The sequence below is a fragment of the Delphinapterus leucas genome, chromosome 16, assembly GCF_059928025.1.
Source record: "Delphinapterus leucas isolate spDelLeu-1000000601 "Yukka" chromosome 16, BTC_Dleu_Yukka2, whole genome shotgun sequence".
Lineage (NCBI taxonomy): Eukaryota > Metazoa > Chordata > Mammalia > Artiodactyla > Monodontidae > Delphinapterus > Delphinapterus leucas.
This window is the reverse complement of record NC_143144.1, coordinates 55,316,459-55,340,314: the sequence shown is the minus strand read 5'-3', so window position 1 is coordinate 55,340,314 and position 23,856 is coordinate 55,316,459. Positions and strand designations below refer to the sequence as shown.

At 44.3% G+C, this 23,856-nt stretch overlaps 1 protein-coding gene and 1 pseudogene across 2 annotated transcripts in view; both read left to right on the top strand.

Moving 5' to 3' along the window:
* The window catches only part of SORBS1 (sorbin and SH3 domain containing 1), a 241,929-nt gene that overhangs the window by 42,823 nt on the left and 175,250 nt on the right, over positions 1-23,856 (top strand). The gene's annotated exons all lie outside the window — the stretch shown is intronic.
* On the top strand, positions 20,466-20,563 carry LOC115801526 (U6 spliceosomal RNA; annotated as a pseudogene).

Below are 23,856 nucleotides of genomic sequence, written 5' to 3'. Positions count from 1 at the left end.
AGAAAACCTCAGGGTATCTGTTTTGCCCTCTAAAAGAGGTCTTTTACCTGGAGTGTATTTCCCAGTGCAAGGTCTGGGTGACCTTTGTAGCCCATATTTGCTCCATTCTCACAACTTTTTGTGACTGAAAATGGTTTTTAAGATTTTTCTTTTCCTTTATACGGCTGGCTGACTAGCTGTCACTGGGCTGATTTTTATCTCAAACTATATTGTAAGCGTCCTCGAAGTTAAGATGTCTACATGGTGCTGGGCATACAGATGTCTAATGGTGGGATAGGTTTACCATAATGTTTCTGGGCTGGGTTGGGCTGGGCTGGCCACTGCTTGATCCTTACACAGATCTCAAAACCATGACAGTAAGGGTCTAAAACTGGCTTGATCTCTACTGTGTCTCTTAGCTGGAAAGTCATTTTTAGTACAGGCCCTTGAGGATTACCGTCATCAAATAGTACTTCCAAGGAAAGAGCCCAAGGCAACTGAAGACCAAGGTTTTCACCCAAAATAGACCGGCATCAGGAAGGGAGCTGGTCAGACAACTCTTCCACTGTATCAGTGGTTGGCAGAGGCTCCTGGCTATGACAGAGTTAGCTGGGCATCCACCATGGTGGCGTATTACTCATAAGGCTAGTTGAGCGTGTATGAGTTTTTGTGTATGAGGGAGAAGAGAAGAAGTCCTTACTTCAGACACCATTCTTCCTGTGTCTCCCAAGGGTATACTTTTGTCCCCTTAAATGTTGCTTGTTTCTTGTTTTTTCCACATAATAGTCAATGTTCAAGATTGTGGAGAGGAAAATTCAGGAAACGGCTAAAAAACCCAGTTTTCAAAAGGGTCTGGGCAAACTCTCAGCATTTTGTAAAGGGCTCTTTCTAGTCTGGATCCCTTCTGTGGTGTTATGCCAGATCCCTCCGGCAAGATTGCTGGGTACTTGGCCCATTTTTGCTCTCAGTCTAAAGTAAGTTCTCGGTTCATTCATAGTCCTTTTTAATCTGTGGCTTATTGCATTTGGGTTACTCAATTTAAAGTGAGAACATGGAATCGATTCAGTAGAACCACACACCCAAGGACAGAGCTGTGAGAGTCCTTCCTGGAGAGCCTAACTGGCCCACAGAGATCTCGCAGCCATGTGCTGCCAGGGTCTTAAGCCCAAGTACCCCACCTCTGGATTTAATCTTCTTCTCCATACCCTGAACTGCCATTGCAGAGATCCTGGTTTCCCTCCGCTCCTCCACTTGGCCAAACTGAAATGTGGCCAGGAGAGAAAGAAGGGTTTCCAGGGTTGAGGCCGATGGAACCATTTAAGTTCGAGGAGACTGATGAGGAAAGGGTTGGTATTCAGACTGCATTTTCAAATGGGCTGGGAATAACACTGGCTGTGAAAACATTATGAAAAATCTGCAAAATCAACATTCTTTCTTCCTGGTAAACATGAAAGCTCGGCAGCTGCACCTTCTGCTCACGTGTTGGGCCAACTGCTGTTCGGGACATCATGCCTCCCTTGGCAGCGCATGGGATCTGACTGGAGCCCGGGTTGGCATTCCAGCTCTTGCTGTGTGGATCAGGGCGTTTCAGGGCTCTCAAAAGCTGGACCAGTCAGGTTGTCCTTGGACTTAAGCTGGGGCATATATCCATCCGTCCAGGGTTACATGGACCCTTTGATACGGCTGTCCGTCGCTAGTCAGGTTTTGCCAAGTCAAGACCCAATGCAGGCAGAAGAACTGATCCTAGTCAAAGGTGATTTGGGGGTGACTTCTTTTCCACCAGAATCCTCACCCTCTTAGTCACCTCATAACCTCTGTTATACAAGAGAATTTTGTTTATTTCAGAGAATCGGCCCACACACAGGTTTGAAGCCAGTCCAAAAGGAACATTTGTCACTGTATAAAAACTTACCTTGCTGCTCTTTGAGAACTGAACTGCCCGTTTTAGTCGCCCCTCCACACCCCCTCCCCCAGTTTCCTATAACATTTGCAGAAAACTTACTGTATGGGAATTTACTGGTTTATTTCTCAGAAACGGAGCAATTGCATGACTTTCTTCAGGAGATACTTGGGGAAGGCAGAGCTCCCTCATTTACGCTCTTTTCTTCCTTTAAAAATTTTTTCATGTATCTTCATAAGGAAAATGGCTTGGTACTGTTACCAAGAAGAATGCACCAGTGATTAAGAACCAGTATGAGTTGTGCAAGCCTGTCAAACGGAATATACTCCTTTCTTGACATGAACTCAGGGAAGTGCAGTAGATACTGTATCTGTTGGGTACATGACCCATGTGTGATCTCAGGGAAGCATCTAAGGGGAAGGATCCCATTAGGAGCCTAAAGCTAAAACGGGAAGTGAGGGCTGGGTGATAAGGCCTCAAGTGGATTCACTGCTGGCTGGATTACCAGCTTAGATTTGTATTTTCTGTCTGGGAAGCCTCTGTGGCAGACCTGGGATTGTGCCTAGGCCTGTCCTGGTCAAATATTTTTTTATCAGACACTTGGAGCTGTGGAAGTCAGCCATGGGAAGTATGCAGATCTCTGAGGGCTGGAAGAGAGAACTTATATTTCAAAGAGTGATCGGGACCCAGAAAGTTCTTTTAAGATGTATCCAACATCTGGGTTACAAAAGTCCTATAGGTATAGGATGGGGCGGGGAGTAACCTGATTTTAGAAGAAGCTTTTGCAGGGGAAAAAAGACTGAAGACATTTGGATGATGAGAAAAAGAGGCAGGTCCTTCTCAGAGGGATGGAGGAGTAGGTGGTGGTTTAGCTCGATGCCCTGATAGTTATAGGTTTGCCTTCTGGATCTACTGATGCCCCCACTGGAGGCGGTGCTGGGCTGCAGCCATGACCCTTCCTCCTGCAGGTCCCCAGGGGAAGTGTGAGTTGGCTTTGACTTCAGTCCTCCTCCCTGGCCTCTCTGGGAAACCATCCCCTTGCCCACACAAGGCCTCTTCTACGTCTATACTGGCTTTTCCAGGCAGGGGTCAGAGCTCTTATTTCTGAGGGTTTCCTAGTCAGGCCATGCGCCCTGGGGCTACAGCTGCCTTGTTTTGTTTTGTTTTCTTTTAAAAAAAAAAAAAGGTATGGGGACCTTAGAGAATGGATGAATGGAATACTTTGTGTTTTCTTTTTTTTTTTTTTTTTTTTGCAGTTCGCAGGCCTCTCACTGTTGTGGCCTCTCCCGTTGCGGAGCACAGGCTCCGTTGTGATGTTGTGATGTTGAGCAGGCTAAGTGGCCATGGCTCACGGGCCCAGCCGCTCCGCGGCATGTGGGATCTTCCCGGACCGGGGCACGAACCCGTGTCCCCTGCATCGGCAGGCGGACTCTCAACCACTGCGCCACCAGGAAAGCCCTGTGTTCCTGTTTTAAACTTAAAGACCATTCTATTGTGCAAATGCAAAAAGTAATAAGAATATGATTTCAGTTCCATATTCCATCAGGTTGAGGGTGTCGGGAAAAGTATAGGTGTGAGAGGATGAAACAAGAAAGTGGGGTGGAGTGGGGAGGAGAGCTAGTGACAGGTGGGTTGGGAGAGAGAAGCGAAGACATGTATGGGAAGAAACAAGGCACACAGGGAGAGTCAGAAAACATAATTTGAGGTGAAACCAATTTCCAGTAAGGCTTCCACCCCACTGCTGCAATTTGATGTCTAAGAATACTGAAAATCACAATACCCTATCCAAAAAGTATTTTTTTCTTTGTAAATACACCATGTAGTCAAAATATGACAACCTGGCATGCCTATCCTAATATATAGAAAAGCTTGATATTGACTGATGATATACGAAGTGAAGGCCCAAGTTATTTAATACTTTAATGAATAAAATATTCCTTCTCCAAAATCAAACAGAAACCTTATGGTCATTGGATGACTCCAAAGAGTTAAAAAAAATTCTAATTGATACATGTATGTATACATATACACATATATAAAAAGAAACTACCTCCAAATCATCCAGTGATTCTCTCTGGATGATGATTTTATAACTATTTATTTTAAGTTGGGAAATAAAATACATACATCCAAGGTATCCTAGCCCTGTTTCCTCTTTTCTTCTTTTTATAATTTGTAGTTTTGTGTTTTTTTTAACATCTTTATTGGAGTATAATTGCTTTATAATGGTGTGTTAGTTTCTGCTGTATAACAAACTGAATCAGCTATACATACACATATCTGCATATCTCCTCCCTCTTGCGTCTCCCACCCTTCCTATCCCACCCCTCTTGGTGGACAAAAGCACTGAGCTGATCTCCCTGTGCTATGCGGCTGCTTCCCACTAGCTATTTTACATTTGGTAGTGTATATATGTCCATGCCACTCTCTCACTTCGTCCCAGCTTACCCTTCCGCCTCTCTGTGTCCCCAAGTCCATTCTCTATGTCTTTGTCTTTATTCCTTTGTCTTTATTCCTGTCCTGAAGAAAAACGTTCTTCAGAACCTTTTTTTTTTTTTTTTAAGATTCCATATGTATGTGTTAGCATACGGTATTTGTTTTTCTCTTTCTGACTTAATTCACTCTGTATGACAGTCTCTAGGTCCGTCTACCTCGCTACAAATAACTCAATTTCATTTCTTTTTATGGCTGAGTAATATTCCGTTGTATATATGTGCCACATCTTCTTTATCCATTCATCTGTCCATGGACACTTAGGTTGCTTCCGTGTCCTGGCTATTGTAAGTAGAGCTGCAATGAACATTGTGGTACATGACTCTTTTCTTTTTTTTTTGGCGGTACGCAGGCCTCTCACTGTTGTGGCCTCTCCCGTTGAGGAGCACAGGCTCCGGACGCGCAGGCTCAGTGGCCATGGCTCACGGGCCTAGCTGTTCCGCGGCATGTGGGGTCTTCCCAGACCGGGGCACAAACCCATGTCCCCTGCATCGGCAGGTGGACTCTCAACCACTGTGCCACTAGGGAAGCCCCACATGACTCTTTTTGAATGATGGTTTTCTGAGGGTATATGCCCAGTAGTGGGATTGCTGGGTCGTATGATAGTTCTATTTTTAGTTTTTTAAGGAACTTCCATACTGTTCTCCATAGTGGCTGTATCAATTTACATTCCCTCCAACAGTTCAAGAGGGTTACCTTTTCTCCACACCCTCTCCAGCATTTATTGTTTGTAGATTTTTTCATGATGGCCATTCTGACTGGTGTGAGGTGATACCTGACAGTAGTTTTGATTTGCATTTCTCTAATGATTAGTGATGTTGAGCATTCTTTCATGTGTTTGTTGGCAATCTGTATATCTTCTTTGGAGAAGTATCTATTTAGATCTTCTGCCCATTTTTGGATTGGGTTGTTTGTTTTTTTGATATTGGGATGCATGAGCTGCCTGTATATTTTGGAGATTAATCCCTTGTCACTTGATTCATTTGCAAATATTTTCTCCCATTCTGAGAGTTGTCTTTTCGTCTTGTTTATGGTTTCCTTTGCTGTGCAAAAGCTTTGAAGTTTCATTAGGTCCCATTTGTTTATTTTTGTTTTTATTTCCATTTCTCTAGGAGGTGGGTCAAAAGAATCTTGCTGTGATTTATGTCATAGAGTGTTCTGCCTATGTTTTCCTTCCTCTAAGAGTTTTATAGTGTCTGGCCTTAAATTTAGGTCTTTGATCCACTTTGAGTTTATTTTTGTGTATGGTGTTAGGGAGTGCTCTAATTTCATTCTTTTACATGTAGCTGTCCAGTTTTCCGAGCACCACTTATTGAAGAGACTGTCTTTTCTCCATTGTATATTCTTGCCTCCTTTATCAAAGATAAGGTGACCATATGTGCGTGGGTTTATCTCTGGGCTTTCTATCCTGTTCCATTGATTTATCTTTCTGTTTTTGTGCCAGTACCATACTGTCTTGATTACTGTAGCTTTGTAGTATAGTCTGCAGTCAGGGAGCCTGATTCCTCCAGCTCCGTTTTTCTTTATCAAGATTGCTTTGGCTGCTCGTGGTCTTTTGTGTTTCCATACAAATTGTGAAATTTTTTGTTCTAGTACTGTGAAAAATGCCATTGGTAGTTTGATAGGGATTGCATTGAATCTGTAGATTGCTTTGGGTAGTATAGTCATTTTCACAGTGTTGATTCTTCCAATCTAAGAACATGGTGTATCACTCTATCTGTTTATATCATCTTTAATTTCTTTCATCAGTGTCTTTTAGTTTTCTGCATACAGGTCTTTTGTCTCCTTAGGTAGGTTTATTCCTAGGTATTTTATTCTTTTTGTTGCAGTGGTAAATGGGGGTGTTTCCTTAATTTCTCTTTCAGGTTTTTCACCATTAGTGTATAGGAATGCAGGAGATTTCTGTGCATTAATTTTATATCCTGCTACTTTACCAAATTCATTCATTAGCTCTAGTAGTTTTCTGGTAGCATCTTTGGAATTCTCTCTGTATAGTATCATGTCATCTGCATACAGTGACAGTTTTATTTCTTCTTTTCCGATTTGGATTCCTTTTATTTCCTTTTTTTCTCTGATTGCTGTGGCTAAAAATTCCAAAAGTATGTTGAATAATAGTGGTGAGAGTGGGCAACCTTGTCTTTTTCCTGATCTTAGTGGAAATGGTTTTAGTTTTTCACCATTGAGAACAGTGTTGGCTGTGGGTTTGTCATATATGGCCTTTATTGTGTTGAGGTAAGTTTCCTCTATGCCTACCTTATGGAGAGTTTTTATCATAAATGGGTGTTGAATTTTGTCAAAAGCTTTTTCTGCATCTATAGATATGATCATATGGTTTTTCTCCTTCAGTTTGTTAATACGGTTTATTACATTGATTTGCATATATTGAAGAATTCTCGCATTCCTGGGTTAAACCCCACTTGATCATGGTGTATGATCCTTTTCATGTGCTGTTGGATTCTGTTTGCTAGTATTTTGTTGAGGATTTTTGCATCTATGTTCATCAGTGATGTTGGTCAGTAGTTTTCTTTTTTTGTGACATCTTTGTCTGGTTTTGGTATCAGGGTGATGGTGACCTCGTAGAATGAGTTTGGGAGTGTTCCTCCCTCTGCTATATTTTGTAAGAGTTTGAGAAGGATAGATGTTAGCTTTTCTCTAAATGTTTGATAGAATTTGCCTGTGAAACCATCTGGTCCTGGGCTTTTGTTTGTTGGAAGATTTTTTTTTTTTTTTTTTTTTTTACTTTTGGCTGTGTTGGGTCTTCATTGCTGTGTGCAGGCTTTCTGTAGTTGCGGTGAGCGGGGGCTACTCTTCGTTGCGGTGTGCAGGTTTCTCGTGGTGGCTTCTCTTGTTGTGGAGCATGGGCTCTAGGTGTGTGGGCTTCACTAGTTGTAACTTATGGGCTCTAGAGCGCAGGCTCAGTAGTTGTGGTGCACGGGCTTAGTTGCTCCGCAGCATGTGGGATCTTCCCAGACCAGGGCTGGAACCTGTGTCCCCTGCATTGGAAAGCGGATTCTTAACCACTGCGCCACCAGGGAAGTCCATCTTTTAGTTTTACTGATCTTAGCTATTGTTTCCTTCATTTCTTTTTCATTTATTTCTGATCTGATCTTTATGATTTCTTTCCTTCTAACTTTGGGTTTTTTTTTTCTTTCTCTAATTGCTTTAGATGTAAGGTTAGATTGTTTATTTGAGATGTTTCTTGTTTCATGAGGTAGGATTATATTGCTATAAACCTCCCTCTTAGAACTGCTTCTGCTGCATCCCATAAGTTTTGGGTCGTTATATTTTCATTGTCATTTGTTTCTAGGTATTTTTTGATTTCCTCTTTGATTTCTTCAGTGATCTCTTGGTTATTTAGTAGTGTATTGTTTAGCCTCCATGTGCTTGTATTTTTTACAGATTTATTCCTGTAATTGATACCTACTCTCATAGCACTGTGGTTGGAAAAGATACTTGATACGATTTCAGTTTTCTTAAATTTACCAAGGCTTGATTTGTGACCCGAGATATGATCTATCCTGGAGAATGTTCCATGAGCACTTGAGAAGAATGTGTATTCTATTGTTTTTGGATGGAATGTCCTGTAAATATCAATTAAGTCCATCTTGTTTAATGTATCATTTAAAGCTTGTGTTTCCTTATTTATTTTCATTTTGGTTGATCTGTCCATTGGTGAAATGGGGTGTTAACGTCCCCTACTATGATTGTTACTGTCAATTTCCCCTTTTATGGCTGTTAGCATTTGCCTTATGTATTGAGGTGCTCCTATGTTGGGTGCATAATTATTTACAATTGTTATATCTTCTTGTTGGACTGATCCCTTGATCATTATGTAGTGTCCTTCTTTGTCTCTTGTAATAGTCTTTATTTTAAAGTCCTTTTTGTCTGATATAGGAATTGCTACTCCAGCTTTCTTTTGATTTCCATTTGCATGGAATATCTTTTTCCATCCCCTCACTTTCAGTCTGTATGTGTCCCTAGGTCTGAAGTGGGTCTCTTGTAGACAGCATATATATGTGTCTTGTTTTTGTATCCATTCAGCTAGTCTATGTCTTTTGGTTGGAGCATTTACATTTAAGGTAGTTATGGGTATGTGTGCTCCTATTCCCATTTTCTTAATTGTTTTGGGTTTTTTATTGTAGATCTTTTCCTTCTCTTGTGTTTCCTGCCTAGAGAAGTTCCTTTAGCATTTGTTGTAAAGCTGGTTTGGTGGTGCTGAATTCTCTTAGCTTTTGTTTGTCTGTAAAGGTTTTAATTTCTCCATCAAACCTGAGTGACATCCTTGCTGGGTAGAGTAATCTTGGTTGTAGGTTTTCCCCATTCATCAGTTTAAGTATGTCCTGCCACACCCTTCTGGCTTGCAGAGTTTCTGCTGAAAGATCAGCTATTAACCTTATGGGGATTCCCTTGTCTGTTATTTGTTGTTTTTCCCTTGCTGCTTTTAATATTTTTTCTTTGTCTTTAATTTTTGATAGTTTGATTAATATGTGTCTTGGCCTGTTTCTCCTTGGATTTATCCTATATGGGACTCTCTGCGCTTCTTGGACTTGACTATTTCTTTTCCCATATTAGGGAAGTTTTCAACTATAATCTCTTCAAATATTTTCTCAGTCCCTTTCTTTTTCTCTTCGTCTTCTGGGACCCCTTTAATTCGAATGTTGGTGCATTTAATGTTGTCCCAGAGGTCTCTGAGACTGTCCTCAGTTCTTTTCATTCTTTTTTCTTTATTCTGCTGTGCAGTAGTTATTTCCACTATTTTATCTTCCAGGTCACTTATCCGTTCTTCTGCCTCAGCTATTCTGCTATTGATTTCTTCTAGAGAATTTTAAATTTCATTTATTGTGTTGTTCAGCATTGTTTTTTTGCCCTTTAGTTCTTCTAGGTCCTTGTGAAACGTTTCTTGTGTTTTCTCCATTCTGTTTCCGAGATTTTGGATCACTTTACTATCATTAATCTGAATTCTTTTTCAGGTAGACTGCCTATTTCCTCTTCATTTGTTTGGTCTGGTGGGTTTTTACTTTGCTACTTCATCTGCTGTGTATTTCTTTGTCTTCTCATTTTGCTTAACTTACTGTGTTTGAGGTCTCCTTTCTGCAGGCTGCACGTTCGTAGTTCCCGTTGTTTTTGGTGCCTGCTCCTCGTGGGTAAGGTTGGTTCAGTGGGTTGTGTAGGCTTCCTGGTGGAGAGGACTGGTGCCTGTGTTCTGGTGGATGAGGCTGGATCTTGTCTTTCTGGTGGGCAGGACTCCGTCTGGTGGTGTATTTTGGGGTGTGTGTGACCTTATGATTTTAGGCAGCCTCTCTGCTAATGGGTGGGGTTGTGTTCCTTTCTTGCTAGTTGTTTGGCATAGGGTGTCCAGCACTGTAGCTTGCTGATCGTTGAGTGCAGCTGGGTCTTATCATTGAGATGGAGATCTCTGAGAGAGCTTTTGCTGTTTGGTCCACCAGAGACCTCCTGGCCCCACGAAATATCAATGACTTGAACTCTGTTCTCCCACCTCAGAGCCACAGGCCTGACACCCGGCTGGAGCACCAAGACTTTATCAGCCACCCAGCGGGTCTTCCTAAAGTTGGGCCGCCTGCAGCAGCCTGACCAATGGAATTTTCAAATTGGAAACGTTGCCTTAGCACTGGGTGCTAGAGGAGATCTCCATCGCTCCATACCAGAAATACAAAAGGATGGACAGCTCCTCTAAGCTGGAGTTTTTATGAATGTGAAGTGGCTGCTCCACTGTCTCTTTCCCTGTCTCCCAGCTGAAGCAGAAGACTCTGAGGCTTTAGAACAGGGCAGTACTCAACATTGTCGAGGTCATCAAAAATGAGGGAAGTATGAGAAATTCTCACAGCCAAGAGGAGCCTCTGGAGACGTGAAGACTGAATGTAATGCTGTATGAAATCAGCAGTGTTGGGGAAATTTTCTCGACTTACCCAGAATGCTAGTCCATACTGCAGAGAGTTATGTAGTAAGGCTAATTATTGACAGTGCTCTGAAAAGGTAACACCAATAAACTTTTCTGGACTTGCAAAGGAAAAAGAAAACAGCTGGCTCTGCTGGCAGTCGAGCTTCCAGAGCTAACTGGCATGCCATCTGCTCGCAGCAGAGTGGGAACAATGGTTCACGTGTCGCACCAGCGTTCGTGTTAAGAAGGTCGCCCCAACAAGCCTGGGCAACTTCGCTTCCGTGCAGGTTGCTGGGGGGAGGGGTGGCGGCAGCAGCATCCACAGTGTGTATATCGTTTTTCCGAACTCCATCTGCTCCAATTTGTAGTTTTTATCAAATTTACACATGCGTATAGTTTCAAGAATCAAACAGTTCTCCAGGAACACCCTCTCCTGCCTCCCCTCCCCCTACCTGCCGTCCCCTGTGGCAGTCACTTAAAAATCATAGCTGATTCTTTTGGTGTTTACTTACACGTTTTTCAATAGCTTCCATGTTTTGCTACTCTGGGGTATTATCTATTGGCTCCTCCTGAGGATTTTGCTCTCCTCCCCCTCCCCATGCGCTGTGCCCCAACCCCCTTATCTTTGGAGGAAGAAAAATCCTGTCTTCTGCAGAAGTCAGGAGTGTCATGCCTTATCCTAGAGGGACATGGGGGTCCCTACGTGGAATAACATGCACATCTTTTGGTCTTTTGTGATCTTGCCAATAAGACTTTAAAGTCTGTCCAAAATTCTAAGCTGTAGGTTTGAATTAGACCGTGTGTTGTTACTAGCTCTGTGGACCAACCATAACCAAGGGCCCGTTAGAAGCTGGATTGAATTAGGATGTCTTCTGGATATGGTTTTTTGGTACCTAAATGTCAACTTATTTTGTTGTCCTTTGCCTCTATCGTAGAATGTAGAAAAAGTACACTGTCCCAGTTAATTGCAGGCCATTGTTTGCTGGACTTGGTTATCTTGGGGGTCCTAGGAGGCCCCTTTCTTGACCTCTCAGCTCCAGGACACTCTTAAGGAGATGGCTTCTGCTTATATTTGACCGGTGATGTCCAGGGTTTCTGGGAAAGTGGCAGAGCTGCCTGTGTCTTGGGGACCCAGAGGGATCTGTATTAAATCCTAAAAGTGCCACCTTTTCCAGAAAAGTTGCTGCAGTCCAGTCTCAGGATAGGGCATGTGGACTCTACTCCGAGTCTCAGCATTCCACTTTGTTTCCAGAGCCACCCACAGACACCTCTGAATTCTTTGTCCATTCCTAGAGGACATGCTTCTGGGCTTACCCGTGTCCTCCAGGCTCAGGAGTGACTCCCATCTCTTGCCCTTTGCCTCTATCTGTGGCCCTTCTGAGTTCTGGAGAAGACTTCACTGGAACTCATGCCAGTGATCTTGCCATCTTTCTCGTTAATGAGGAATGAGGGAAGGCAACAGGGCAGCACCTTCTGAAATGAAGGCTGAATTTTAAAGTTGTGAGGGACCTTGGAAGCCACATGGTTTGTATAACTCTGCTTGCATACCTCCGGCAGTGAGACTCTCACTGAAGGAGCCACTCTTTTCTAGTGATGGGTGCTCATCTCTTGGAAAGTTCTTTCCTGCTGAATGGATATCCTTGTCTGGGATGCCCCTCCACTAAACAGATGAGGACAGCCTTGAAACTAGTCAACAAATTATTCTTCCTGTTTTTCTGGCCTAAGTGGTATCGAAAGTGGTTTTAAGAGGCAGCCATAAAAGATGCTGGTAAAAACTCATGTTTTCTAAGCACCGAGTGTGTTGCCAGAGAGGTTCAGTTTTGTTTTTCTTTATCGTTATGATTTTGATTTATTTGCATCTGATAGAATGGTATCAGTGACATGGGGAATAATTACATCTCTTTTGAAATTCTACCCTGGAGCCCCACCGGGAACTGACCCAGATTCGTGCCAAGGAACACATCATAGGCTTTGGGTTTTTTAAAATGTGTACTTAAAACACTCTTTTGAAATGCTAGACTTTTTGATACTTAAACAGCATTGTTTTAATGGGTGGAGTTCTTTTTTGATCCTCTAAGTTTAAATTTCTTAGCTCAGGGGTGGCCATAGTGACCATCCTGTATTGTGAGTTCAAGAGGCCTCTGAGAGGCAAGCCCCGCACACGTGTGTGTGCGTGTGTGCACGTGCACTTGTCTCCCTTTTGTCAACCAGTTCTAAACTTTTCTTGATTCTTACTGCTTTTACTGAATCTTCAGAAATGCTGGCCATTTTAGGAAAGCCATGTGACATAATTCTTTAAATAAATAAAAATTATTTGACTTAGAGCAACTGGCAGCAATAAATCAACATGGTTGGATTATCATTTCCTTTGAGATTTCCTTTGTTTTCCCAGCTTTATATGACGAACATGTATTATTTTTATATTAGAGGAAATTATTTGGGAAAGCATGGCTGCTTCCAGACTTATTCTTAATCTGCCAATGAGGTAACAAGGTGGAGGATACAGGAGGGGATAACAGATTGGAACATAGGGATGTTGGGAGCCAGGGCTGCCATGGGAACTGTTATTGCCAGTCTTTTTTACCATCAAAAATGCCTCTTTTGTTTTTATATGTATTTTTCTTCTAAATGCCCCTTGCTTTGAAAGATTTCATCTAACCCAACATTGTATTTGTTAAATAGTAATTCCTCCATTGTTGATCAGTCAAAGACTAACTGCCTGTTGGAGAGTTACTGGGTTACTTTATGGAGTTGATGCTGTTCCAGCTGAGAGTAGAGACATGTGATATTTGAGTTGGCCCTTCGTTAGGCACTCATCTATGTTCTCCACCTTCATTGCTACCTAAGGTGGGACTTTCTGAGCTGAGGACCCAAGGTTGGGGTTCTGCAGTTAGAGCTCTTCTGTATTTTGGGCTCAAGACCCTGTATTCCCTCTGGTACTGGTATTTCTCCCCAACAAACCTGCCTTGATTTTGTTTTTAAATGCAACATCTAAAAAACCACAAAACCAGTAGTACAGTAAGGCTTCATGGCTGTGCTAACCTTTTTCTGCCTCATCCTTCATCATCCTCGTCATGGTAATAATAGCTGGTTATCAGTTGAGTTCGTGCTTAAGGTGTACCGGATACATGTTAAATGTCTACATAGATGATCTCATTTGACCCTCATAATTCTTCCTCTGTGAAGCAAGGACTGTTAATTAGCCCCCGCATTTTACTGATGGGGAAGCTGAGACTCAGAGGTTGAGTAATTTGTCCAAGGTCATGAGGCCAAAGAACAGCAAAGCCAGGACTTGAGTTGCTTCCCATCTCTTACACCTTCCTTTAATCTCTTTCCTCTTTAATCCTTTCTTTACAGACCAAGACCTCAGCTTCAGATCTTCTTCACATCCCAACACATCACCTTGTTGTGTACCTGGAATTAGTTGATTCTCTCTTCACAGTTCCCCAGTAGGGGAAGAATCCACAAAGTTTTCATTAGATTCTCAAAGGGATCTATGACCCAATAAAAGTTAACGTAGACCACGTTCCACATGCTATCCTTGGAATGGAACTGAGGTCATCCTGTGGGAAGGGAAGCACCTCCTCTAGCATCCTCACTGTTCCAGAAGGAAGGGGTTTGAGGCTTTCTCTGCTGGAGAGCAGGAGAAAAAGAACTCTGGTGAATTGCACTGGAGGCACTAAATAGGCATTTCTGTGGCTGAGAAATGCCTCCTTGGATCCCTTAAGACCCCACCCTAACAGTGGGAAATTAAAAAGGACAGAACCAGATCCCACCTCCAATTGCCACACATTCAGGAATAAACGCACTCTATCCGGGCCCATCAGGGTGCAGGAGGAGGGCTTCTGGCACTGCGACCGAGCCCGTGCATCCCAGGTGTCTGGACTCTTCCCCAGAAAAAGTGCAGTGATAATAACATTTATGTTGTAGGCATTGTGCTAAGCACTTACATGTATTACCTCTTTTAATCTTCCTCGTAACCCTATGAGGTGTGGAGTGTTGTTATCCCTATTCTACAAATGAGGAAACTGAAGCCCTGAGATGTTTAATGACTTCCCTGTGGATATGCATTTAGAAAGTGGTTGGGTCTTTACATAGGATTTCAGTTGCACCCCAGGACCTGGAGTACAGGCCTGTACTCAGTTCTAGAGTACAGGCCACCACCTGCATTGCTTAAAGATGGGAACGTGTACATGTAACGGGGTATTAGGTAGATACCAACCCCCAGAGCTGGTGATGAACCTGCTTGTCAAGGTGGTGGAGGAAGGGGAGGCTGCTCTTGGCTCCCCTTTTACAGAATCCTCCCCCATCCTTTTGGACCAGTTAGGTGCATCTGCGTGGAGTTTCTAAGTGTCCAAGCTTTGCAGGGCTCCCACACAGTTATCTCATCTGCATTTATCAGCAGGTGGGGAGTCAGACAATCTGGGCTTCCCCCCTGGTTCTGCCCGTCCAAGCTGTGTGACTTGGGGGGTCATTCAGGCTCTCCGAGCCTCTCTGCTCATTTGCAAACCAGGGAGTTTGAACTCTGGCCTTCATTAGGATGAGGAAGGGTGTCAGCACTGTGGGAGGAAGGCCCTGCCCTTAATGTGTCTTCATAAGCAAATGGCCTGCTCCAAGTACACTGTGCATGTTGTTCTGGTATTAAGATTAATGGGCCAGAAACCTACCTGTAAGTCTGGCCACACTTGACAACTGTAGCTTTAGAAGGTACAGTGAGTATTTTCATAGAGCGATAGTGATCATCATAATTAAGATTTTCGGATCGTTTGTACTCCTCCTGTCTGCCTTTCTATTCTGTTCTCCACCTGTTCATGACCCCCACTGCAGGTATCCTTAAAATCAGAGAGCTGTGGAATATCAGTGCTGGAGAGGAACTCTGATCACCTATGGCCAGCCTTCTCATTTTACAGGCATGGAAATAGGCTCAGAGAGGAATAGCAACTTGCCTAAGGCCATTCTTGGTAGAGCCAGCATGTAGGTTGGCATTCTGTTTTTAAACATCTTTATTTGAGTATAATTGCTTTACAATGGTGTGTTAGTTTCTGCTTTATAACAAAGTGAATCAGTTTGGCATTCTTTCACTTGTGCCCTGCAGCTGTCCCTTATCTCTCCTCTTAACTTCCTTCACAAGCAGACATAACTTTTCATCAGTTTTTACCTTGTATGGCTCTTATGGCCTGTACTTGCTTCCTTGAAAGTAGAGGCTGGGTCATTCTCATCATAGTTTCTCCCTCTTCCTCCTCACTGTCCCTGTGTGTGATGAACAAAGGAACAAGGCCATTGCATAAGCAGAGCCATCTCAGAAGTCCTTTATGGTGCTAGGCCCACTGTTCCACATATTCAGATCATTGTGACTTCTCCAAGCACCAGGATGAATCTCTGCTGTGGACAGAGACCTAGGAAATAGCCCTCTCCATATACTACTTTATCCCATTAATGTAGTGATGGATATACACAGCCAGTGTGTTACCGGAAGCTCTTGGAAGCCAAGATGTGTTGGCTTCTTCATGGCTGTGCTGGGGCTGTCTCTCCAGCAGCGGTATAATCTGGGTATAAAGAGCATCTTTTCTGATCTGAGCGGTGACATTTAACTCTATCCCTTTGCCACATGGCACCGTGTTTATAGACTTTCTCCTCTTCTCTCTGTTAAACATAATTGTTGTCTATTACTCAGCTTTCCCAGTTACCCTAACTTTTAAGGAGAATTCTCTCTTGGTTAGCTCAGTTCCTGGTCCTTTTCTATATAGAGGCACTGAGTGGAGGATGAGCTGGAGGGCCGGTCAGAGTTTGTGTGAGTGTGGATATGTGAATGCAGGTAAGGAGGGGCTGTATTTATATCTGAAAAGACCCAATACTTGTGTGTGAGAAGAAGGAACAGAGGCTAAAGGAAAGGAGAGGGAAAGTGTGTATGAGCTGGGAGTTGGGGAGAGTGGGAAGATGAAGAGAAGAGCCTTTAGAGGGATAGCTGCTCTCTCTGTATGGGATAGCAAAGGTTTTAAAGACAGCTCCCAATGCATTAAGAATTTAATTCCTGGGCTTCCCTGGTGGCGCAGTGGTTGAGTGTGTGCCTGCCAATGCAGGGGACACGGGTTCGTGCCCTGGTCTGGGAGGATCCCACATGCCGCGGAGCCTGCGCGTCTGGAGCCTGTACTCCGCAACAGGAGAGGCCCCGACAGTGAGAGGCCCGCGTACCGCAAAAAAAAAAAAAGAATTCCTTCCCATTGGTGTTCAAGAGATCAGTAACATTTTGCGTTTTATGTTTGGGCTGGATTGTTTGCTTACATGGCTCCCAAGTGAAGACAGGGCTACATGGGGACTCAGTTATGTTCATGCTACTCTGGCATGTTCTAGCTGGGAGACAGAGGCCAACTGTGGGGCAGAAGAATGCGAGAAGCAGACTTCTGGTGTGGGGGGGGTGGTTTGGAAGAATACTCTGTGGTTGGGGTCCAGGGGCCCAGGGCTGGTGCGCCAGAGTCAGCTTGTAGTTTGTATTACTATGAACAAACCCCAGATCATTTTCCTGCATTAAAAATAAAAAATATATTGGAGTTCTCAGATTTGGTACTTATTCACTTTGTACCCAATTTCCAAAAAAATATGAGGCAGTTCAGACTCGGTGGAGAAAATGTAGTGATCCGTTCACATTGTATTTTTTTTCATAGATTTGCCCTAAGAAGGAAGAATAGGTTGAGTTTCGTGATCATATTTTACTGACAGAAATACTGGGAAGGATATTTAAATTTTTGTTCTCCAGGAAATTGCTCTTTTGTACTGGTTTGAGATGGAGATGGCTTAGCACAGAGAAGGTTTTAAATCCAGGGGAAGGAGCAATGACTGGTCGAGATAAAGTTCTGTCTTCTGCCGGTGTGCCTCCTGGGGTTGGATTGATCTGTGCACTCTGCCTATCTAGCATTCGTGTTTGGTAAGATGACTTCTTCCACTGGTTGAAGGCCCCAGAAGAATAAACAGGCTACTAGAACTTGCAGGTCTGTCCATGGAAGTCCTGGCCTCTTTCTGGGCTCCTTGGAAAGCAGGAGAAACACTTCTGCAGAAGAGCCTGAAGGATTGGCCTGACATCCAGAAAGTTCAGGCAAGCGTTGGTGTTTTGGGTACCAGGCAAGGGCAGAAAGAGGACCTGTCCTGGACCCTCTTGTATGTTGCTGGTGGGAGTGCCAAGCAGCCTAGTCTTTTCAGCCCAGTTGCCAAGTACTTTGAAATTGTACTTTTAGATCCTCTTAAGGGGCCTTGTGTGAAGGTAGGAAGTGTCAGCCACCTTTTGAAACAACATCCAGGGCAGACAGTCATTTCCCACCTAGCTTTACAAGATGTCAGGAAAGTAGCCCTCTGCTGGGGAAGGGCCCTGGTCAGCTCCTGGCCTCTCCGTGAGCCACACCTGCCTTGTTCAGGCTGGCCTGCTGACTGTAGGCTGGGGAAGTCCCAAGGCAGCCCTAATGGTTTTGGTCACAGTTCCTCAGCCATGTCAGTTTCTCAGAGGGAATCCTAGGCCCTGGGCACCAGAACGTTCCAAGGTTCTTATGAGCAATGTGCCTACCTGGTCCCACACCAAGTGGACAGTCAGAGTCCCTGGTTGGGGGGGGCGGGGTTAGGGCTCCTCAGGTGATTCCTTTGTACCCTCTGGATGGAGACCCTCTGTGCCGTCCATCTGTAGTCACGGCCCAGGTCTGCACACTGTGGTTAGTAAATTTGATGCCAGGAGATCCTGGGTTCAAATTTTACGGACTTCAAGCAGTCAGGGAAGGAGGAGGGCGAGGAAGGTCACGGGTGTTGAGTACCAGCTTCGGGAAGATGTCAGCCTGGTTCTTCCAGTTACTGATTATGCTGCCCTCGGCCCAGCGTGCTGGGTGTTCTCATGCCCGTGTCTGGGAGGAACTGAGCTTCCAAGAGATCAAGAGCCTGCTGAGGATCATGCACGTGGTAGGTGACAGGCCTGACCAGCGTCCTCATGTTTTTCCATTAGGATTGTTAACGCCCACCCTAGAATGTTGAGTGTCTCCTCAAGCGTGGCTGTGTAATAGATGTGAGCCACATATGTCATTTAAGGTTTTTCTAGTAGCCACACTTAAAAAGGTAAAAAGAAATGAAATTAATTTTAACTATATATTTTTAACCCAGTATATCTAAAATATTATTTCAATATATAATCAGTATTTTAAAAAAAAATCATTGAGCTATTTTACGTTGTTTTTCCATACCAAGTCTTTAAAATCCAGTGTGTATGTTCCCCTTACAGTACATCTCAAGTCACACCAGTCACATTGCAAGGGCTCAGTGACCACGTGTGGCTAGTGGCTGCCTTATAGGACTGCACAGCTTTGGCATCTCTTGGCTGGAGAGGTGTGTTTTGGCCGACTGCCCAGGGTAGCAAGGGGGTCACAGTTTTCTAAATTAATGGTTTCCAAACGCCACAGGATGAATCAGTCCTGGGCCATCTGCAAGAGTGTCACCTGAGGAGCATCGTCTAGAGCCCCAGGTGATTCTCTGTAGCCTGATTGGAAACACTGTTCTAAAACCATTCACTGGGCAGTTCAGCAGCGTCCTGTGCCTTGGCCTCACCCCCTTTCGGGGACACTTGCATTCCAAGCACGTTCCTTTTGGGGGGTGGTGGTGATGGTAGTGGTGTGAAGGGAAGGGTCGGGGAAGGCATGCCCTGAGGGCCTTTTCCCTCCCCTGCTAAACAGAACTGCAGTTTCAGTGGAAAAACAAGATCTTGCTTATTTATCTGGATGTGATCATGCATAAGGGGTGGCACCTTCTCTTTTGGTGGCCGATAGCAGGATCCTGTGTTCTCAGGAAAGGTGAGACGAAAGAACCAAAATATTTAGGGCAGAATGGGTTACTGTGTGCTTAAGCTGTGTTCTTTTCCAGTGGTTTGGTTTTAAAATTTATTTGCTGACTTAGAGTAAAAAATTTGGTCTTAAAGAGTTACAGTCCAGGGTCCAAACCTCAAATGCCTCAGGCCGAGCAGGTAACATGCGTGAAGGGTAGGGGATTTCAAATCAAAACTCACAGGAATGTTTTTTACTTTCACAAAAATGTGGCCGTCTCCCTTTTTTCTGGAAATACAAGACCCTCTTGGTCTTTCATTTTCCTACTCTTGGTAGAGCAATATTTCTAAGAGAAAAAGCACTGCAGGCACCATAATAAATAGCAATGGACTCTTGGCCTTGGTGTTTCGGGAGAGGAATCTGAGAGCCATGGCTATGTAAGCGGGAACAGCTACTGCCCGGCCCCATCCAACTGCTGGCCTGGAGGCTCAATGTCACCAGATCTTGCTATTATTAAGGAGAAGCCACAAATCAGAGTATTTAAAAGGTAAAATCTTTGGGCTTTTAAAAGAAGTTTTAATCTTAGAAATAGACTCCTAGGAATTTGCCCCACTGCCAAAAGACACAGGGTCCTGTGTATCCTTCCCTCAGCCTCCCCCAGTAGTGGCATCTTACAGAACTAGTACAGCATCCAAACCAGGAAATGGGCACTTCTGCAATCTGCAGTCCTCATGCCGATTTCACCAGTTTATATATGTGCTCACTTGTGTGCGCACGTGAGGCACTTCAAGTTAGTGCACCTTTTCTGAGCACCACCTATGTGTCAGGTTCCGGGCCAACAGGGATGAGTTAGATTGGACCCCAGTGATCAAGGAACAGTCAGTTGGGGGAACCAGACAGAAGAAAGGGCTTCAGAATATATCATGATTGTGGGATAGAGGGGAAAGGCACTGGGCCCAACCACGGGGGCCTTGAGGGACAAGAGGGAGCTAACAGGTACCGAGGCAGCAGAGGGAGCGGCCTGAGCAAAGGCTTTGACTTTAGGCCTGGTGGGGCCACACAGCTGAGCTAGGAGCTGATTGGTGGTGATGGAGGCTGCAGTGGGAAGCTGGGGTATTGGAGATGAGTTGGAAGAGTAGCCCCTGTAGGTGGCTCCGAGGCTCCTCCCCCGAGAGTCTCTGCATTTGCTCCTCTCTCTACCTGCAGAGCTCTTTCCCTGTCTCTTGCCATGGCTGGGGTATTCTCACCAGGGACAGCTCAGATCAAATAGCATTTCTTAACTGAGGCCAGCCCTGACTACCTAACTTTAGTGCCACCAGCAAAAACTACTTTCAATCTGTACTTATCTTATTTATCCCATCCAGGGGACAGGAATATTGCCTGACTTGTTTATCGTCAAGATTTTCTCGTGCTTGCTTCAGCACGAGAAAATTGGAATGATATAGAGAAGATTAGCGTGGCCCCTGCACAAGGATGACACAAATTCGTGAAGTGTCCCATGTTTCTGGGAGGAATAAATTAGGAGTTTAGGATTAACATATATACACTAGTATATATAAAATAGGTAACCAACAAGGACCTACTATATAGCACAGGGAACTATATTCAATACTTTGTAATAACCTATAAAGGGAAAAGAATCTACAAAAGAATATATGTATAACTGAATCACTGCTGTACACCTGAAACTAACACAAAATGTTGTGTTAGTAAATCAACTGTACTTCAGTTTAAAAAAAAATTTTTTTTTCTTGGGGGCCCCCAAATCAGAACAGGAATCCTGAGGAGGTATCTTGTTTTAGGACTGGATGGGGAGAAAGGAGGGTACGACCACCTTTGGGAGGAAGAAAAGCATATTCCAGTGGAAGAAAGTATGGAGTCACTGTGAATCATTTAAAGTAGGTGTCTTTTTTTTTTTTTTAAGGAGATAAAAATCATTTTTCAACTAATTTTATTCTACTTTAAGAGCTTTGTGTCATTCAGAGAACTTGGAAACTTCATTCTGCCTCCTACTGAATTTGTGGAGTAGGTGGGAGAACTATAAAAAGATCCCAAAGATCCACTTTCTTCTGCCAACGGGTGGGAAAGGGGGACAGCGGGGCAGTGGGACTAGAGGTGAGTGGGGTTTGGACATAGGAGCCACCTGGGCATTGAGCATCTTGGAAACTTCAGTAGTGTTCAGGTCCTGAGGATATGGCACTGGGTCTGGCCCCGGCCCCAGTGGGATTTGCTGTGAGAAATAGGGAAGTGCTTTCCAAGGTCAAAACATGAGTGAAGTCATGTTAAAGCATTAAAGGCAGTGTGATTTTTAAAAACTGCACAAACAGGAAAGATAATTATTGTGAGTTGTTTTCTTCCCAAATTGGTCAGCCTCAAGGCCAGCTGGGGATTGATTTTTCTCCCCTGGACTGTCTGGGTTTGTTGATGGAGGAGTTGGAATTTGTGAGGGAGGGGAGTCTCCCATGAGCTTGGGAAGAAAGTTGGGCCTTGGACTCAGAACAAGGAGAGAGGGGCCAAGTCTGAGAGGCAGGAGAGCAGGTAGGTAAGGTCGAGTTACCTTCAGCAGACATTCCTATGTGCCAGGCTTTGGGGGGCGGGGGTGTGTGCGGAGGGGGCAGAGCCAGGAGCTAGGTGAATGCCATGGGCAGGATGCATCAAGGTCGCGTAGTTAGGTGGAGTTAGGGCACACACAAAGTAGCAGGGGTTGGGACAGGGAATGAAACCAGAAGTCCAGGGAATGGTCAGGGACCCAGAAGTTTCTAGGAGCTGAAGAGTAATAGGAAACAGCTCTGGCATCAAGCAGTCCCAGAAATTTGAAGTTATGTCATGTCATGCCTCATAACTAGAATTATCAGATTCCCGGTGAGATAGAAACCAGGCAGAGTACAGGTGCTTTGAACATTAGGTTGAGCGTTAGTGTCAGACCCTGGTTAGGGTCGACTAGGAACCTCAGGTTACACATCTTGACTCTCTTCTTCTCTCCTCATCACCTGGTAGACTTTTCCATGCTGACTTTGGCCTTTGCAGGTGAACCTGACCTTGGGAGTCCAACTGGATCAGTGCTTTACCAGTACTAGACTAGCCTTCTGAGCAGGGTCCTTCATAGTCCACTAAATTAGTGGACCAATTAGTGGATGCTTAGATTCCAGAGGCCAGTGGTAAGACTGAGTAGTTAGGGAATGGGTTGACTTGGTCATCTTTTAGCTGGGAGGTATGAAATTTGCGGTATATTTTGAAGGAACCTAGAGGGTTTGAAGTCACTATTGGGATACAGTGATCATAAGTCAAGCAAACAAAAGAGGTTAAACAACAACAAAAAGACAAAACGAATGTTGACATGATCCTTGTCCATACATATAGGTTAGTAGGAAAACAATGTAAAAATAAGTGATTTGTGCTCTGAAGGAGAGAGACATGGTAGTTAGGAGAACATGTATCCGGAGAGGCTCCCATTGGTCCAGAGCTGGTTGGATTGTTGGATTGATGTTGAGTAGGAATGAAGGTGGCTAAGGTGACTTTCACAACATCCAGGATTGTTCTGTGTTCTTGGGATAGGCTAGAGATGGGGATGTAGATGAGGAAGGTGATGGTTCAGGGTGTTTGGCAGGGCCTTGAACAACTCTTGTGACATCTGTTGGAGGGTTGGGTCAGAGAATGGTCTTGTTTTAGGCCAGGATATAATGGTACTGCAAGAAATATTGGACTGCTTTTCTCCCCAGAAGGGATAAATTAATATCTTGTGCTTTTCCTAGGCTTCCTGCCTCACCTGTGCTCTTCCAAATTTGCATTATGGCTGAAGTGGAGAGCCCTTAGGTTGAAGGGGAGGCTTGAGTGTCTCCTTGTTCTTGTGAAGGATACTATGGATTGCTGCTCGGCCTTGCAGTCAGGAAGGCTGACCTTGGTCAGCCATGGGTTTCTCTGGTGCTGGGCTGTCTGAAGGTCACCTAGTAGCATCTGGTGATGTCGGGGAAGAGATCTCTGGAGGCTGGTCCATTCAGGGAACCGGCTTACTCCGACCTGTCATCCTTGTGGTACACAGAACTTACTTTGCCATTCTTTGCTCGAGATTGCTCAGGTCGTTTCTTGACCACAAGTGGAAATCTGGGAATAGAAGTGCTCGGCTGGCTTGGCAGGTTTCCAGGCATTGCATTGATCTGCAGTGTCCTGCTCTTTGGTGGGCAGTAAGGATCTGATCAGAGTGCTGTGTGCCTTGGAGCGGTTCCTCAAAGGCCACCTTGGTGACCAGATGCTCCCCGACCCTTTGCTCTACCAGGGTTTGCCTACACAGGTGTACAAGGGCTCAGATCTGCTGAGACTGGACAACTCCAGTAGATCATCTGGAGGCCCCGGCGTTGGGTCATGATATATAGCGACAAGGGCAGAGAGGGAGGCTGGCTTCACTTACCCAGTTGCCATCCTGGCTGCTGGCCTTCTATTTTTATTTAAAATAAAAAGGAGTAAAGTGATGGTTGTGACAGTGTGATTTAGGGAGTGGGTAAACATACTAAGGATGTGCAACTCCCCCAAAGCCTGGATCCTTGAATCCTGCTGGAAAGATGCTGAACTAATAACGTTGAAATTGTTCTGGAGGGTGAAAGAGTGTTCTGGAAAAGGGTGAAAGATACCCTTTTCCAAATGAGTATCAGAGCCTAGGCATCACAATCACCTGAATAGTTCCTGTGCCTCCAAACCAGAAATTCAGATTTAATGGGTCTGAGGCCCAAGAAACTGTTCTAGTTTTCCAGGTGATTCTAATTTTCAGCCAGATTTGGGAACCTACCCACCAGTTAAGATCCAGG